General features: G+C 44.4%; 1 long non-coding RNA gene across 1 annotated transcript; it reads left to right on the forward strand.

Annotated features, from left to right (window-relative positions):
• Window positions 1-16589: 16589 nt before the first annotated feature.
• On the forward strand, window positions 16590-17616 carry LOC116083623. Its single transcript, XR_004115808.1, has 2 exons — window positions 16590-17013; window positions 17356-17616. It is a non-coding gene; the product is annotated as an uncharacterized LOC116083623 (long non-coding RNA).
• Window positions 17617-18472: the final 856 nt, after the last annotated feature.

Raw genomic sequence — 18472 nt, forward strand, 5'->3', positions numbered from 1 at the left:
CCCTGTCTAATCTCTCCTCAGTCCTGAATGGCAGGATAATCTGGGAGAGAAAACTGGACATAGAGCCAGGCCCTTGGCTTTAGTCCTAGCTGTAGTAAAAAAAACTAAATGTGCAAATTTCCATGAGTTTCCTATGGTTTGCTGCAGCTCACCTGAGAACCAAGCTGTTGCTAATTGACCAAGTTCTGAGAAGTGAATGAGATGATGCAAATTAAAGCAATAAACAGCTCTGTACAAAAGACCTGTCCTAGCATAGCAATGACGTTCAAGTCTCACATTTCAAAGAAGTACAGTGTCTCGAGATGTTTCTGCATTTTCATCAAAACACCTGCAGAATGCATTCTGAATGCATTTGCTCCAATAAAGAAAAACTATACCCTGAAACTGGCTCATTTTAAATGCTTTTTTGCAGGTGTTTGGAGAAGAGGGTTGACCCTAAATTTTGAAGGTGTTCAGCACCCCCTTCCCCTACAACAACAAAAACATGTCCTTACAGCCAGAGATGATGCTAGCCTTGAACAGAAATAGTAATGAGTCTTAGCTTGAAAAACATTTGCAGAAAACTGTCAGTGGTGAACAGAGACTAGAGGAACTGACAATTTCAAGTGGCACAGACATGCGGGAGGAGGCAGAGGTCAAAGTGAGGCTAAAAGAATGAAGAGAAGCAGTCTCAGAAGCATCCAGTGTGAATTCAGCTGCTCATCAAAAATGCATCTTCCTGGGAAGTGGCTGCACTTGGCCAGGGCTCTCCAGCTTTGGACTCACTTAGTCCAACTAGCAACAACAATTAATCAATTGTTCAGCAACACATTCAAAGAGCTTGCGGTAGCTTCATCAAGGAGAGTTAGGACACCTTGGCATCAGTTACTGATGGCTGAGCACATTGCAATGTGAATATAGTAACACACTTTCCTGTGGCCAGGTGGGAAAGGCATGACTTCTGCTAAGGTTGGAGGGGTCACAGGCATCCCTCCTCCCACCACAGCAGCTGCCACCACTGCTGTGACAGACAGAATACAGGTTGTTATGCAGTTTTTAAGGAGAAGAAAGAACCTCCTAGCATGGATGGGGTAGGTGGAGGTGGTATGGGAGGTGGCATGTTCTATTTCCCAAAATAGTTCCTTACCTTTATTCCTGAACAGTTACCTGGAAAACCCAAAGAAATCTCTTGGGAAAGAAACTAAAGAAAAGGGTGTGTGCCTTCCAATGGATAGTCTATGGCGATTAATGGTTGCCATTGTCCATGTCAAAAGAAAGCTGATTTGGTATTTTTTGAATGATAGCTTTTTTGCACGTTCATTTTTATGAGGTTACTTTACTCCCAAAGGCCTCCTCCGTGGAGCATTTGACAGCAGAACACCTCAGTGGTAGCTCAGGGATGAAGATCCTTTGCTGTTCCCTCTCCTTCCATAACCAAGTCTGCCTTCATCTTCTCTGATGCCTGTTCACATGGAGCCCTTCCTCCAAGGACTTTCCCAACTCCTTCGCCAACCTCATCCTATGGCAAACAACTTCCTCTACCTTAGTGGGACAGCAAGTACCGTTCTATTCCTGCTTCTGCTGGAGCATCTTTCTAACCAGAGTAAACCTGTCCCATCCCTGTTCCCCACAAAGGGTGTACCTCACACTCCCATGACCTTTAAAGACATGATCTATACCCTCCTTGTCTTCCAACAGACTATTTCTCTTCCACTTGTCTCTCCTATATCATCTTCTTGCCTATCAGTACTCCACATCTCTGCCCATGTGTGAATGGACCACTCTCTTCTGTATCTCAGATCTTGCCCACATCAAAGACTTCAATATCCATACAGACAGCGCACTCAATACCTTTGCCCTCTTCTTCTCCTATTCCTGTTCTCCTGACTCCATGTCAACATGGGAAATCACCTGGGATCACTCCCCTCCCCATGAGATAATCTCTGGTTTTTTCTTCTTTGCTCTCTGTCCTAGTTAGTATAAGACCCCTTCAAGTCTTAGCATACCGGAGACCCCCTGAGTGAATCACATGGAGCCTGATAGATGCAAAGAACATGAGGCTGTCTTCATGTTTCAGAGCACTGAGGCTGTCCCTGACCCTCAGGAAAGGAAGTGACCCTGCACAGCTTGTTCAGTGTTCTTTTATACAAATTTCAAGGCAGCAGCCATTAGACACAATGTGATTGGTAGAACAGTGTGACTTTTTAAACTGATTGGTGGCAAGGACTTCCCTGTCTGAAGGTGGGCAAAGTTCCACCCTTCAGAATGTGCTCCCACCCGCAGGTAGTTTCTCACCCTGTGATCTGAGGAATGTTAATGAGCCTTTCCCTTCCAAAGAGTTCCTGCTACCTTTCTAAAGTTCCTGGTATCGTATTAAGGAAATTCCTGGCCTCCAGTGTTTTTCTGAGATGTCCCTGTTTACTCGGATCTTACATTAGGGTTTCCACTGCTGTGAAGGGACACCATGACCAAGGTGACTCTTATAAAAAACAATATTTCATTGGGGCTGGCTTACAGTTTCAGAGGTTCATTATCATCAAGGAAGGAAGCAGGCAGCTTCTAGGCAGGCATAATGCAAAAGGAGCTGAGAGTTCTACATCTTGTTCTGAAGCCAAACAGGAGAAGAATGACTTCCACATGGATAGGAGAAGGGTCTCAAAGCCCACCTCCACAGTGACATAGTTCCTCTAACAAGGCCACGCCCACTCCAACAAGGCCACACTTCCTAATAGTGGCACTCTCTGGGCCAAGCATATTCAAACCACCACACTCTCTAATCACATTTCTCCTGTGAACCTCATCAAATCCACCAAACCCACTTTCACTGTCCCCAAGGCTCTCTCCTCCCAACTTTTTCTACTTTCATTTTTCCCATTTCCTCAACTCCCATGTGCTTTGCTTCCTTCTTCTGTCTACCTAGGCTCAACTACTCAGCACTTCAACCATGTTTTTCACAGTATTCTAAACCAATAGTCTATGGCTCTGTTTCGTAATGTACATGCAACAGAGAAGCAAGGAAGTAACTGAGTTCACATTTCCAACACTTTATTTATTTTTAAATACTACCAATAGACTGGCATTTTCTTCACTTCAAATATTCTACCTGTTTAAGTATTTAAGCCCCAACCCAGGGTTTCTATCCTGCCTTAGACCACTTAAGTTCATTAAGGCCATTAAAAAAAACACACTCATAGCCTTTATATTCACAATAAGCCTTAAGCAGCACAAGAGCTAGGCAGCTGCCTGCCCTCCATGCTGTAGATAACCCTGAGTTATCACTTACTATTTGCTATGTTTCATCCGGGCTGCTCTTAACTCCAATCAGCCACACCTCAAGGCCACATTTTTATGGCTCACCTAGCCAATGCAGCATCTCTCTCCTCCTCCTCTTTTTTCTCTTCCTTCATCTCCTTTCTCTTCCTTGCTTTCCTTCAACCCCAAGCCCTATTTGCTCTCTGTGTTTATTTTTCACCAATCAGATATAACTTGGAGGCAGGATCACAGGAACTGGGGACACGCACTTAGAATTACAATAGACTGTAAAAGACAAAACCTCAACATCTACCAAACTAGAAATGTAGAAAACACAAGACATTAAAAGACAAAAGCAAGTTTCTCTGCATTCTCTAACATTCTCATTGGATAATTTTACAAAACCCACATGGTATAGACATGGACTCTGGCTTCTGCCTGTGTCCACAACTACATTCATAAAACCATCTGGACACAAGAATTCTGTACTCTGCCAAGTGGCTGAAAGATGCCCAACAGTTTCTCAGATTGACTTCACAATTTACTCTTGTAGCTCAGGGAAAAGGAACTGTTAGCCCTTAAAGAGCCACAATCAAACCAAAGTACAAAAAAACCTTCTTCCATCACCATCTTCTGCCAGCCCCAGCCACTCTGCCTGACGTTGTCTATGAGCATGAAATGACCAATGCATTAAACTGTGTTCACTGGTGGTGACTCTGTCCCAGGGCTTGCATGACCACAAGAGAAATTCTAATAAGCCAGGAAGTCCACACTGGATGCTGGAGAGGTCTCCTCTGCCTTCCCATGTCATTCAAATGTAAAACCTCACTAAACCAAAGGCAGGTGCATCATGGTGAACTCCAATTCAAATTAGGCCATGAATGCCTCTGCTAATTTATTTAAGGCCATTTATCACACCTTGATTGTTCTAGGGAGTTCCTTTAGAGGTGGGAAATAGAGCCCCTCTAAATAATCTTTTCAAATGCTTACAGCAATCCTGGCTTCAGAACACATCTGCACCCCAATCACCTTTAGACTCAGCTTCAGAGAAGTTTTTTTGTTTTTGTTTTTTTTCTATCAGAATGAAGAGATGAGCGCAAAGAGGCAAATTTTAATGTCACAGCCTCAGGTAGACCAGAACTTAAGTCGATTCTCCAAAATGAAAGTGCTTAGGAGAAGTGTTGTTGAGAGCCTAGGAGATGTGTATTATGCCCAAACTTCTCTCTGTAGCTCTAGGGGGTACCTTTTGTGTACAGACAACATACACACATACACACCCACACCCACCCACCCACACCCACCCACCCACACACACACACACACACACACACCTGATGATGCAGCCCTAGGTAAGAATAGTCTACAAAGACCTCAATATTGTCAAACAAAACTCCCTCACTTTCTATCAGTCCTTCCATGTTCTCTTTCTCCCCTTCTGCACCCAGCACTACCTAACAACTGGTTCATGGACTCTTCCTTTGCTTCTGTGAGCCTGGAAGTCTGTCATAAATGCACACTCTATAGTCTCACCCCAGAGAGCCTGAAGTGGTAACTGTGAAACTGGAGGCAGAGAATCTGCCTTTGTACTTTGCTTTGCCATTACAGTCTAAGAACCACTGAAAAGTAGAATCTTGTCTCTTCTTCCAACTTTGCATCCTTAACCTATGATCCCAATCCATGTGGCCACATTCACTCTACACTCCAGCATTACAAAGCCAATGGGTGTTCACAAGGAGAACCTAGATAGAAATAGAAGCACCAGAAACCTCACTTCTCTGGGCTGGCCAAAAGCTCCTCTCTCACAGTATCTTATACTTCAGTCTGCGAAATTTCACTTGTTCCTCCTAGAGGTGCCTTGCTTAAGAGAATTTGGTCTGCACACTCATAAGGAATATTGGGCAAATCTGGGAATATAATACACAGAATTCAAATAAACTTTCCTGCAAGAGATCTGGAGAAACATGTAGCCAACACTTCGTCTACGATTGATCTGTTTTTGGCCAAAGCCATCGGTTACTAATAGATCTCAAGTAAAAGATTTGAAAACCTGGAGGTCTTAATGTTAAACAAGGGAAATTGATAGGAAAGACATTTTGTCATCTGCTCACTGCTCAGGGGTGGGGTGGGAATTGGAGGAGCTATCATCCAAAACATTTTAACCTCATGTAAAACCATTCTTCCATGCACAGAATTTTGCTGAAATTGTCTGTGCAGCTTTGGCCAGTGAGGTAGTGTCAGAACAGAGTAGGGTTATCACTCTGTCTCTCTGCTCTTAATCAAGGAAAAAGATGTAGGAAGAAAAAAGAAGAGTTCAATAAAAAAGAGTAGGAGAGATGGAGAGAGGCACGGCAGCAGAAAGGACCATCAATGCAGAAGGGCAAAGTGCCAGGTTCCTATCCCCTGCTTGTGAACTAAAATCACCACACGATTTCTCAGCAGCCAGGCTAACTCTCCTGGCTTGTCTAGAGGGACAGAGACAGCACTGTGTATGTCAAGGGTTTTGAAAATAACCAGGCTTCACCCCTTCCTGTTGTGAGAGGAGCAAGTGCTTCTTTCCAACAGTCCTACCAAGACTCAGAACACCACAACGTTAAGGAGAACATAGGCATGAACTCATTTCCATTAAGGGAACCAAGGGGCAGGGAGAGTAAAGAGTGGGGCCTTATCCCACAGCTTAGATACAAGGTCAGGAGCCTGAAAAGTGCCATTTTAGCAGGAAATCAAAGCCAAGGACAGAATGTGCCCTTGAATGGAGTATATATGAACTTTAAACAATAGCCTGACCAGCATCAGCACCCCATTCCCCTTGGTGATCCAGTATTTATGCATATTTACTTTGCAACAGGACCTGTAAGTTCCCAGAGTTGTGATTTGTCAGCAAGGGCACATGGAACTCTAATCTAAGACTCGAATTTTACCTCAGCACTTAGAGAAGATGTTTCTTCAGTTCTCATTTCTGAGCCACCTTCTTCAACTGCCCAACATCTCCACTACCAAACAGGCCTGGCCAGGGTGAACTTGGCACCAGAACCTGGCCACTTGAGGGAGCCAGGGAGTGATGAGGGCTGAACATTTGGTCAGGATGACCAGCTGCCACAGACATCTCCCCACTCCAGCACAGACACAGCCCACCCTCTGAGAGTTTGCCAGTCCAGAGACAAGTCTCCAACCGTCATTGCCCAGTGTCTTGGTAAACTCTCTCTTTTTTTTTCTTTATCAAGTTTGGATAGAAAACAAAACAATTAATTTAGAAAGCAGCCCACAAGAATCTAAACATTATTTATGTCTCTAATTATTTCATTCTAGTGGGTATTTTAGTCCCTGTCTGGTCAGGACATTAATTATCTTCATAACTACAGCAAAAGTTAAATAATAAGCACCCACGGCTACAGCACTACCGTAATATGCAAGCTTAAATGAACTTATAAATTTTATTAATGGGTGCTTTATACAACTCCATATATTATAAATCAAACAAGAAACCTATTTCTATCTTTTAAGGGTATGGTGAAAAGGCTTTAACATTATTGAGGATAATTTTTATTAAGTTTAAAACTCTCTCTTTTTTTCAGTAATGAGACTGTTATGAGGAGAATTTAATCTAGTTTGTCATGAGGCACCCCAGCTTGTTAAATAAGTTAATAAATGACTGTGCATTAATCAAAGTGACAAAGCTATGAAGAGCTGGGGATGGGAGACAATTCTAGTGATAGTATTAATTAGTATTTAATTAGAAACTTAGGTCCCATAAATAAAAAAAAATCATGGTAGAGACATTTATGCAAATTGCTTGGAGCCTGCAGTGGAGTTCTCTGCTTTCAAGAAACATGATTTTTTTTTCATAACATACTGTACACAGACGCCCTGTGGCCACATCACGTGGCTTGAATGAGCTCTTCTTTTGTTTCCAATTTGTTCCAATTACAGGCCTGTAAATTCAAATCATTCTTTTGACTGTCCTGATTGAAATGTGGACTTTCCACAGTTTCTGTTGGGAGTTCTCTCTTTCTCAGCAAAAATGAAAAAAGAAGAAGAAGAAGAAGAAATCAAAAAAAGAAATAAAAAAAGAGTTTCAGATTCTCCTTTTGCTCTGTTAATTAAGACGTGTGCCACCATTTTCAAAGAACAATTATGGATTGTGTTTGTGTTCACACAGTGCCTCTGTTTTTAATGTTGGAGAGATGTATCTGGGTTTTGTTCTATCATATTATACTGAACACCACACAGACTTGCTTGCCATCATTTTTATGATAATCATAGTACTTCTACATTTCCTCTCAATAACACATTTTTGATAAATGAGCAATTTTGATGGCTCAAAAGGATAATAACCATTTGGTTCTGAATGTCCTTGCTCTTCTAAGATACCTTCTCCCCTCCCCTTCACGCTTTATTATTTGTTGCATTTATTCAAGAAAGGTTATCCTCAGTAAAACTGCTTTTTCTATTCAACAGTCTATCTCTGTCATGGTTCATTTATGTGAAAGCATGACAGACTGAAACCCGTATTATCCACAGCTGACAAGTGTCAGGGCGACAGTTCAATCAGCCCTTCCTTGAGATGATGCCCACGGCCCTGTGTTTGAAGTAGGACAATAAAGCAAGAGACACAATCGAGGCCAAACTGATCCAGATCCTGTATGTAAAAGGGATTCTGCCTAATAACACAGTGTGGATTTTTTTTTCTCCTCTCCAAACACATTAGTCCTTAAACAGTAACTTGGCCCTTAAGAAAATCTGTGACTGACATGAAAATGCTAAGTTTTAACGTGGTTGGTTTATCTGTAACCTCCTGGGGCTGCTTCTTTGTGCAGAGTGGTTTTGTCAAAGTCAGAAAAAATAATGTATTCAGTGTCTGATCATTTTTGGGGGGAGCTGTTTGAATGGGATTTTAAGTCAGACATCCTGATGTTGACACGGGGGATCATTTTCTTGTCCTCTTGTTTTACATTTGTGGAACAGATCATTTGCATCAGCTAATAAAATTAAATCACACACACACACACACAAAAAAAAGGCATACAAAAGCCAGCTCCCTTCTGCAGCAATCCTTAATCTCTTCCACCAGCCACGTAAACAGAGTTGCCAGGCCTGTTCCTTTATGTGATGTTTCTCTAGGACACAGAATGTAATGCAAATAGATATGCAAATGTAACACCTCTGCAGCCTGGGTAGTCCTTAGACTCGGGCATATATTGAAGCATTTCTGTACAAATCTCAACAATCAACAGCATGGCCAAAGCACAGGCTGCTCCTCGCAGGGACTGGGGCACAGTAGGCCTTGCTCTCCTGAAGCTTCTAGGCCACTGCCACAGCAATGACAATGTAGAAGAGAAGGGTGCTCACCTCCTTAGAAGGAGTCAGAACACTCGATGCCTTTAAAAGGGAAAGTGCTGAAGACCCCCTTCAAGCATCATAAACTGTAAGCCAGAAGGTACCAAAGGGAACATCAGATCCAACCCACCTCCCAGCCCCCCATACTTTATGACTGAGGTCCAGGCACATTTTGTGACTTCCTTGGTCAGAGAGCTTGTAAGTCACAATGGGGAAGTGAACTTAATAGCAGAGTATTCTGTTTTGTTTCTCTTGGTCAGGCTTTAGTAGGCAGAGCCAAGTTTGTGGGGGAAAGGTTTGATCAAAAGGAGAATCCAGGTCAGACGGTAAGTAATGGTGCCTGGAGCTACCAAAAACATGACAGGCCAATTCCCTCTTGGGCAGTTTCAGCAGTGTGCTCTGTGTTGCTTACTCTAGCCATCCATGCTGCCCTGACCCTGCTCATCTGTTTACCCACATTCTCTGCCACTCTCTGCCCTGCCCACCACATCACTCAGACTCTCTGGGTTACCGACTGCCAGGGCAAGGCAGATGTGGTCAACGAGGCCCTCCTCCTTTGTTCCTCACTTGAGTCCCCATCTTTGGGGTAGCTGACTCCTCCCAGAACTCTGCTTAAACTGAGTGATTGTAGCCATCACAAGCCCCAGGCCTCCAGTGTCCTCCTGTGACCTACAGTCATAAGCTCTCATAGCTTCACATAGCTGCTAACGGAGAGAGTCTGCCACACTCTGGCTGCCCACACCATTCTGCCCAGACTTCTGAAGGTGGCCCCTTCTTTAAGTCTCATTCTGAGCTCATCATCTCAGGTGAGTTCCATTTCCTACTAGGACCCACACAGACCATTGACTCATGGGACTCTTAACTGGACTTCGTACAACTAGTTGGGTCCTCTTAACGCAATCTGAATTCCCTTGGAGAATCTGGTAATCCCCTTGGAGAATCTTCTATGGGCTCTCATCCCAGAACAAAACTGGTGGCAGGAAGCGACAGGGAGTTCTCAGATTCCTCAAGGCTCTCTCCACATCCCCTAGGGTGCCCCAGACGACCAATATCTCCACTCAATGAATCTTCTAGGAGCCATCTAGCAACGCTCCATTATATCATGGCATGCTCCTCCCATAGTGCTTATAGTGGAATATCCCACAGCGAACATGAGGCCAGACCTCTCACCACAGCATGTCAGGCTTCATTGATAGGGTCCCGATAACAAAAGAGCCAAAGAGAGAGAACTTAATGCAGGGGAGTTGCTGCCAGAGGGAGGTGAAAGTGCAAAGGGGAGAGATTAGCACCAGCAGGAAGCCAGTTGTGGGGACAAAGGGGAGAGGTGAGGTCATTGGTGCCCAGGATTCCAAGGGAGCCTCAAGAAGACCACCTGGTCTCTGCAAGAAATGTTGTCCAAAGCAGAAAGACTTTCTGGTGGTTTTCCTCCCACTGATCTCCAATCCCTCATAAACCACACTCTTAAGAAGTCGGGGAGCAGTAAGAAGGTGGGAGACTGATCGAGTCTGAACAGGAAAATGATTCCCACAAAGCCTTCATGACCTGACTATCCCTTACTATGGAACTCTGACCCCTGGAACCTGGGTCGTTCTGGAAGATTCAGTCTCCTCATATCTACAGGGTACCAACTACATGCCAGGCACTAGTTCCCAGAAAGAGCAGAGCTAAGGACTACTACCCCAGAGTTACAAATAACATCAGATAAAAGCTGGCAAATTGTTCGGGCAGAAAAGCAGTAAGATTAGGACAGAGGAAGAAGGATGCATTTCCAGGCTTGCAGGGCAGTGATAGATAGCCCAGACAACATGAGGTCAGGAGCAGATGACAGGAATAATCAGAGAGACGTTCCATGGCTTCACCAGAGACTTCGGATAATGAAACCCAAAGGTTTTGAAACCCAGGGCCAGATGCAGAGGGCCAGATACACTGATAACTGAAGTTGTACACAGGAATCCCCTAGAAAGCTTGGGAAGAAAATAAGATACAGGGTCCAACCCAGTGACACATTAGAGTCCATTATTAGTTCACAAAAGATGGCAGCTATATTTTCAAAACCGTTCAGAGTTGATGGTTAAACACAGCCATTATTTATATGGATTATATGTGCTAAAATTAAAATGCTTACTGAAAATATATGTGAACAAGCATTTAAAATCACCCCCTCATTGTAATTGAATGGGTCTTATGCTTGAGGCGGTTGGCTGCCTGAAACTGTGGGGATACTATGTTATGTGCTATTCTTTCTGACTCAGTGTACAGCATCACTACAGTGAACATATAGAACACGAACAGCACACAGATGAGCCATCACAGGGCTTGAGTTAGTGTGCGTTGAGTGTCTACATCAGAGGTCAGCAAACCACAGCACATGCACCAAGTCTAGGCAGACACGAGCTTCGTGTGACCCACATGTGCTTACTACATCTGTTAAAGAGATGAAGGGGGAGAAGGGAGAAGAAAAGGAAAAAGAAGAAAGGGATGAGAAGAGGAGGAAGTAGATGAGGAGGGAAAGGAAGGCAGGGAAGGGAAGGAGAAGGGAAGAGAGGGGAGAAGAGAGGGGAGGGAAGGAAAGGGAAGAAAAGACAAGAGAAGGGGAGAAAAGTGAGAGGAGGAGAGACAAGGCAAGGGAAGGGAAGGGAAAGGAGGGGAGTGGACAGAAGGGAAAGGAGAGGATGCAAGGAAAGGGGAGGGGAGGGGAAGTGAGGGAAGTAGGAGGGAAGAGAAGGGAAGGGAATAGAAATGGCTATGGAAGGAAACTGAGACATCTATCAACCACAAATATAAAGATGCATAAAGTTTTATAATATAGCACTTTATTAACTTTGTCAGCCTCTGGTCTAGACATACAAAAATGTTAATAGTACATAGTAAAATGTGTCATGCTTATGATGATTGCATTGTGAATATCATAGACAATGGGAGAAGGTTCTTCTGTTGCCAACAACTTTTCTGTTACCCAACTGGCAAAGAAGACTGTCCATCACTAAAACGCAAGTGTAGATCCAGCTTCACTGCTTCTTCTATGGTATTCATCGATGCTGATGGAAAACACCAACCTCCACGTTAGGACTATTCTTGTAGATGGGAATGGAACTTGGAACTTGGAAAGCAGCCAAGTGTAGATAGATCTTGTCAGATCATGATTGAGCTACAGCCTCCAGTTTAACTGTAGACTCAAATGTCCTGCAGAACCTATGGAGAGCATTAGATGGGATTCATCTAGCTGAGATGCTTTCGTGGCAAAACTTTACTCCATCAGTATGTGAGTAGGATGCTACTCTTCCCTTCTGTTAGTAGATTGTGCACATATGAGCACTTTTTCTTCCCCAGCAATCCAGTTACTTATACCAGAGTCCAGTTTTATTGATCTAGGGTGTGATTCAGCATGTTTTAACTTGTCTTACATTATTCTAATATTTGGCAATATTCTAAATCCCTCATTAGCAAACAGTTGAAAAGCAGGAAGAGAACACCTTTAAGAACTTGCCACACAAGTGGGTGTGACGATGCACACTTGTTATCCAGAACTGCAGAACTGCAGGAGGGTCAGATTGGTAGTCTGAACAAAGTTCACCGAACAAGAGCATGAGGTAGAGTGTGTGACATACTTCCTGAGATGTCCCTCCTCCTCTCAGAGCAAACTTCCCCTAGAGTAGTATTTTTATGTCCTCCTAGCCTGTGAAAGGCAGCCTAGTCCCTTGTCCAGCACAGGCTTGAAATCCCAGTGACCTTGCAGGGCGTTTAGCCAAGCTCCTGGGCCCCTGGCTCCTGTCACTTAGCTATAGTCCCCCACAGCCCCACTTAGAGAGGTCTGTGGCCATCAATGATGTAGGCACAATACCCCAAGCCCTCCCACATGCAGATAAAGTATCCCCAAGCTCTCAGACCAAGCCAAGCCAATGACAAGTACTTGTTGTCAGACCCTGACCTACCCCAAAGCTGTATATAAGAATCCTATCCAGAAGGAATAAAGGTGTGTGAGAATTACTCTGTCTCGGAGAGCTTCTGTCATAAGAGCTGTAGCACTGCCGCTTGGGAAGAGGTCTGCTCTCCCAAAACGCCACCAGAAGCTCCCCCACACTCCTTGCTGGCTCCTCTTGTTGGCTCAGCCAGGCCCAACTCAGCTCAGGGCCGTAAATGCAGTATCTTGGAGTAACTGAGGCAGCAACAGCAGCATAGGAGGCTGTGGAAGCAATTCCCATTCCCTGCTCACACTCTCTCCCCTTTGCATGAATCCTCGCACCCAGCCAGGCCAGAGATCTCCATGGAAAACCTCCAGAACACAGGCCCACACTCCTAGAGTCCTGCTATTGATTTCTCCCCACAGTGACTCCAACAGTAATCCCACTCGGGGACCCTCTTCTCCCCCATTGCCTGCCAAAATCATACCCACTCGAATTGCAGATTAGACAGCCCCTCTCCTATAAGAACTCCCTGACCATCACATTTCCCACTCTAGAGCCTGCTTGACCCTTTCTAGTAAAACGTTTCTTATTTAGGTTACCCTAAGTCCTCTTTTGAGGACTCTCTGGTAGGCAGCTGTAGCAGAGGCGATCGTTTTGACTATCGAATCCTAAGCCAAAGCTGACTGAGGGCATGGATCAAAGCTGTTCTCCCCTGGTGGACCTGTCAGATGTGACAGAGGCACACCAGTTCTACTGACAGATAGCCTGCAGTCATCATTTCAAGAGCAGGAGGTCCCCAGCCAGTGTGCAGAGGATGGAAGGCACACAGAAAAGGGGAAGGAGCTGGGAGTTAGGGCTAGCAGAGTCACCGTACCAAGCCCCCTTCTTCCTGCCTTTGGAAGCCTTGTTTCCTGTGGACAATAATTCCCTGATTGTTCAAGCCCCTCCTCTGGCTTGACCTCAGCCAGATGAAATTTTAAGAGACATGCCAGTCCAGAAGCCCCACCACGAATGTCCTCTTTTGACTCTCCATCCCACCTCATATCTGTTCTGAAGCACCTAAAATGGACACATGAATGTGTCATATCCCAGTTCTTTGACATTTGAATCTATTTCTCTCTAAGACTGGGCTATTCCAGAAAATCAGGAAAAAAGTTTGCAGTTGTATGTAAACTCCCAGCATATTATGGAAGATTAGAAATAAGATTTAGCTACATTTACATTCATGTAGCCTCCTATAGAAGTTTAGTCTCCAGTAATTACTTGTAAATAAATGATGTATAGTAAAGAACTGTTCCTGAGGTGGGGGGGGGGGGTTCACTTTTACCCACAAATTACTTTTGAAGCAGGAGGAATGTGTGTGGATATAGCATGTGCTGTGTGAGTGTATGCGCTTGGATCAGAATACAAAGGGCACAGAGCACCCAAAGACCATATCTTAGAATGTATGAGAAAAGAGTCTGAGAGGTCTGTGCAAGGGCTTGACAGACCACATTAGCAATACATACACGGTTAGCAATACAATACATAACTATTACATGCACTGTTGTGTTCTATTCTGGTATCACATTAATGGAGATATTATTGGTAATTGTTCTTAATAGAATCACAGAAATGAGAGATGGAAATGCTATACGGTATGATGGAATGCTGTTCCTACCCCACTGATCATTATAATAAGCCTGCTTGGTCATTACTTACAAGCCATACTACAACTTTGCCAATGAGGCAGACCAAAATGAGGAGATAAACAAAATTTGTTTCCCTGCTAAATCTGGAGCCTAAATTTTAAGATATTTTGCTGAAGTTTTAAACTGATTGTCAATTAGTCAATGAGCTATGGCAGCCAGTGTATTTCTGGGTAATTAGTGTGTGTCTTAGGGGGGTTATTTGGCATGAGGCTGAGGGCAAAGTAATTTGTATCTCCCAGGAAGTGCAATAATTGCCTCAAGCTGAACTGCTTGGAAAGTGTATTAATTCTATTAGGAAACATTTATGTTATTTTATATGGCATCCTGTATATTCATGAAGTATACTCATAAACTATGAATTATTCATTTTGGAGTCTTAGCATATAAGGATGGCACCGATAATAGCCAAGGAAACAGGAAGGGTTGTGTGTACCACTGAGGAGCTCAGGCATCATCAGAAAAGATGCATGTTGGCTTATGAAATCCATTGTATTAGGATATCACTGGATCTTAGCCTTATTAGGATGTCACTGGATTCCAGAGGGAGGAAAAGGTAGTCTCAGAAAAGTAAGGTCAAAGGTAGGTACACTTGCTTAAAACTAGCTTCTTAGAGGGTCAAAAGACATTCTAACCAGGGTTCGCTCTGTAGGTTTTGAAAGCTGACAGCTACGTGGAAATAGGTTTGAGCCTAGTATTTGAAACACTTTCTTCCTCATCCCTATATTGAAGATTGAGGACATGAAAAACATTAATCATTTGCTCATTCACACAATGCTTACAAATGAATGCTCAAACTGCTAGTTATCCACTTTTGTCGTGTGAATAGGAATGGCCCCCATAGACTCATGTGTTTGAATGCTTGCCCTATAAGGAATGGAACTCTTAGCAAGTGTGGCCTTCTTAGAATAGGTGTGGATTCGTTGGAGGAAGTGTGTCACTGGGGCTGGGCTTTGAGGTCTCAGAAGCTCAAGCCATGCCCAGTATCACAGTCTCTTCCTACTGCCTGTGAATCCAGATGTAGAAACCTCAGCTCCTTCTCCAGCACCATGTCTGCCTGCCCAATGCTATACTCCCCACCATCATGATAATGGACTAAACCTCTGAACTGTAAGCCAGCCCCAATTAAATGTTTTTCTTAAGAAGAGTTGGTCGTGGTCAAGGTGTCTATTTCACAGCAATAAAACCCTAAGACACCCACTGTTGTATTACAAATTTCCCAACTTAGCACCCTACAACCACGCTCATTCAGTTCTCACAGCTTCTGTGTCAGACTCATGTTCTTGGTCTTCTGCCTCAGTCCTCACGAGGCTACACCAGGGAGTCAGAGGAGGGTCTATGATCCTTTCTAAATTCCCCGCTTCCACCTCTGTTCTCAGCCCTCAGATTCTTGAAGGTGGTTGTGTTGAGGACCTAAAATTCTTTTCTGGATGGTAGCCAGAGGCCACCCTCAGTCTCTTGCCACATGGCTCTCTTCAATATGGAAACAAATTTCATCAAAGTAGGCAAGGCGATAAAGCAATAGGCTGCCTGCTGGTAACAAAAAAAAGTCAAACTCTCTGGAAACTGTTGTACAGAGGTACCTCATCACCTTTACCGCTTGTCTTAGTCAGGGTTTCTATTCCTGCACAAACATCAGCAAGTTGGGGAGGAAAGGGTTTATTCAGCTTACTTTCACATTGCTGTTGATCACCAGAGGAAGTCAGGACTGGAACTCAAGCAGGTCAGGAAGCAGGAGCTGATGCAGAGGCCATGGAGAGATGTTTCTTACTGGCTTGCTTCCCCTGGCTTGCTCAGCCTGCTCTCTTATAGAACCCAAGACTTCCAGCCCAGGGATGGCACCACCCACAAGGGGCCCTACCCCCTTGATCACTAATTGAGAAAATGCCCCACAGTGTCTCATGGAGGCACTTCTCCAACTGAAACTCCCTTCTCTGTGATAACTCCAGCCTGTGTCAAACTTGACACACAAAACCAGCCAGTACACCGCTCTATTGATTCAAAGCAAATCACTTGATTTGGACAACACTGAAGAGAGGAACACACACACACACACACACACAGAATCTTCAGCTCTATCATAAAGTGCTGTTCAGGCTCCACTTCCCGGCCAAGCCATCAGCCTGTGATCACAACAGAAAATCCTGGGACTGGAAGCAAGACAGGATGGTTAGGAGAAAGGAGACCCCAGGCGGAGGTGAGCTTGGCAAGAACAGACTCTCAGGAGGCAGCTTCAGTGAGACAGCTTGCTTAATGAGGGGAACAGAGACTATTTAAACCTTTGTGGGGGTGGGCAGGGGCTTTCAGGATGAGTGTACATCATTGGCCGGGAGCCAGGATGCTGAGGATGTGTGATTAGCATAAAGAGGAATTCCAGGTGCTGCTGGACATGACCTCATAAGGGGAACGGAAGTTAACCTGGCTACCAGGCCGCAAGACCTCCTCCTATGGGCGGAACACACAGGCCCAGGGTATAGGGGGTATACTACCCCTTCTGATCTCAGGATGAGATTTCTGGGGTTTGGACACCCCTTGACCCCACTCTTGCTCCGGGTCTGCTCCCCATGGCTCCACCGCTCCCCAGCTCCAGAGTGAAGCCCTCTGCCACAGCCTGACTCAGCTCTCAAGCTCTCTCATTTACCGATAACTCTGGGGCCTAAAAGAAAGTATTGGGGAATTCTAGCTCAGGCAGGCTGTCTGGACGAAGCAAGTGGCATTAAATTTTAGGACTATGATGAACAAAGGTACTCTAGTTAGGAAGCAGGCAGAAAGTATACCCTATCGGAGGGGCTGAAAAATGACCTGAGTGACTGAGACAAGATACACAGGGGGAAAGATGGGACAAGATGAACCTGGTAAGATGGGAAGGGCCTGCATCATGCTGGGCTGGAGGTCAGGATGAGAAGTTAAATTTTATTCCGAGTGTCAGTGAGAAGCCACTGGAAGTTTTTAGCTCAGAGTGATGCTATCCAATTTGCATTTGTAAAATATCAGCCCAACTGCTGCAAAGAGAAGGAACTGGAAGCATAAAGACCAGTTAGAAACAAGAGGTTCCAGTCCCTGCAGCAGGATGATGGGTGGAGAGGTGCAGAAAAATGGGTGCCAGGGAACTAGCTTCTGAAGTTTAGAAGGAACATCTTTGTGAAGACGGGTGTATGTCAAAACTGCCAGCTTAACTGCTTTCTTCTTTGTCCAAGTTTTAAGAGAAAGCTAAGGGAACAATCCAGTTGCTGGTGGGAAAAGAAGATGCAGAAAATAAGGTGGGCAAGCATATGGCGAGAGGAAACAGCCGAGGGCAGGATGCACTGTAGTTCAGAAGGAGCCTGGACGTGTCCGTGTTCTCTGTCACACTGTATTACACACAGCGTTTCATTCCCATGTTTCTCCTTCTCCTGTGAAAGCGTCTGCCCTTCAAGATTATTGAACAAATCACATTAAACAGCATCATACAAATCCCAGTAATTTTTTCATGGGTCACTTGGCTTACTGTTCATATTGCTATCTCCTCAGGTCTTTAGCCTTACTGACCATCTCAAGGAAAATGGTGTAATCCAGAAATCCTCTTCTCAAATTCCTTACCCATCGTAGTCTGTTTTGTAGCCTTGACCATAACCTGTATGGCTTTGTGAACCCTTTCTTTCTCTTGGGGCACAGGTGAGCCCCCTATGCACTGGGAAGTTAAATGTTTGCTGAGTGTTGTACAGTGTGGCTGCTAGACAAAAGCATTCTGTGCAGCTCTCTCCAGTGTTTCATAGTGTATTAGTGGGCACAAACCAGTTTGGGATCCAGAGTAAGACACAACCATACATGTAGCTGAGGATAACTCGTGTAGGTCCTGGCATTGTACAGGTGTACACTTGACCACAGGTCTTAGTTCTGCTTTTAGTTGGTCTTTGAGGTAGTTAATGTTCCCATAAACAGATGGGCAATGGATAGAACTAAGAAATCTTCCCAAGGGCCAAAAACTGAAGATGCTGAAAATAAGCCAGAGCCCTGCTTATTTTGAATTTACAAGCATATGTAGTGGCATCCCAGCACTTGGGAGGCAGAAGAGACAGATCTCTATGAGTTTGAGACTAGCCTGCTCTACAATGAATTCCAGGATAGTCAAGGCATGGTGAAAGCCTGTCTCGAAATAAATAAAATTTGAATTTACTTCCCAGAAAAACCAAAGTCAAAATGTTTCTCCAACTCCCCAGTAGATTGCTGACTCACACCCACTAACTAGAACCTTGTCCTTGTCCTCTGGAATCACCCTTCTCTGCCTATCTCTGACTCCCTGCATAGAGTAGTAGCTAATATACAACCACCACT

The sequence above is a fragment of the Mastomys coucha genome, unplaced genomic scaffold (genome assembly GCF_008632895.1).
Source record: "Mastomys coucha isolate ucsf_1 unplaced genomic scaffold, UCSF_Mcou_1 pScaffold8, whole genome shotgun sequence".
In the NCBI taxonomy this organism is placed as follows: domain Eukaryota; kingdom Metazoa; phylum Chordata; class Mammalia; order Rodentia; family Muridae; genus Mastomys; species Mastomys coucha.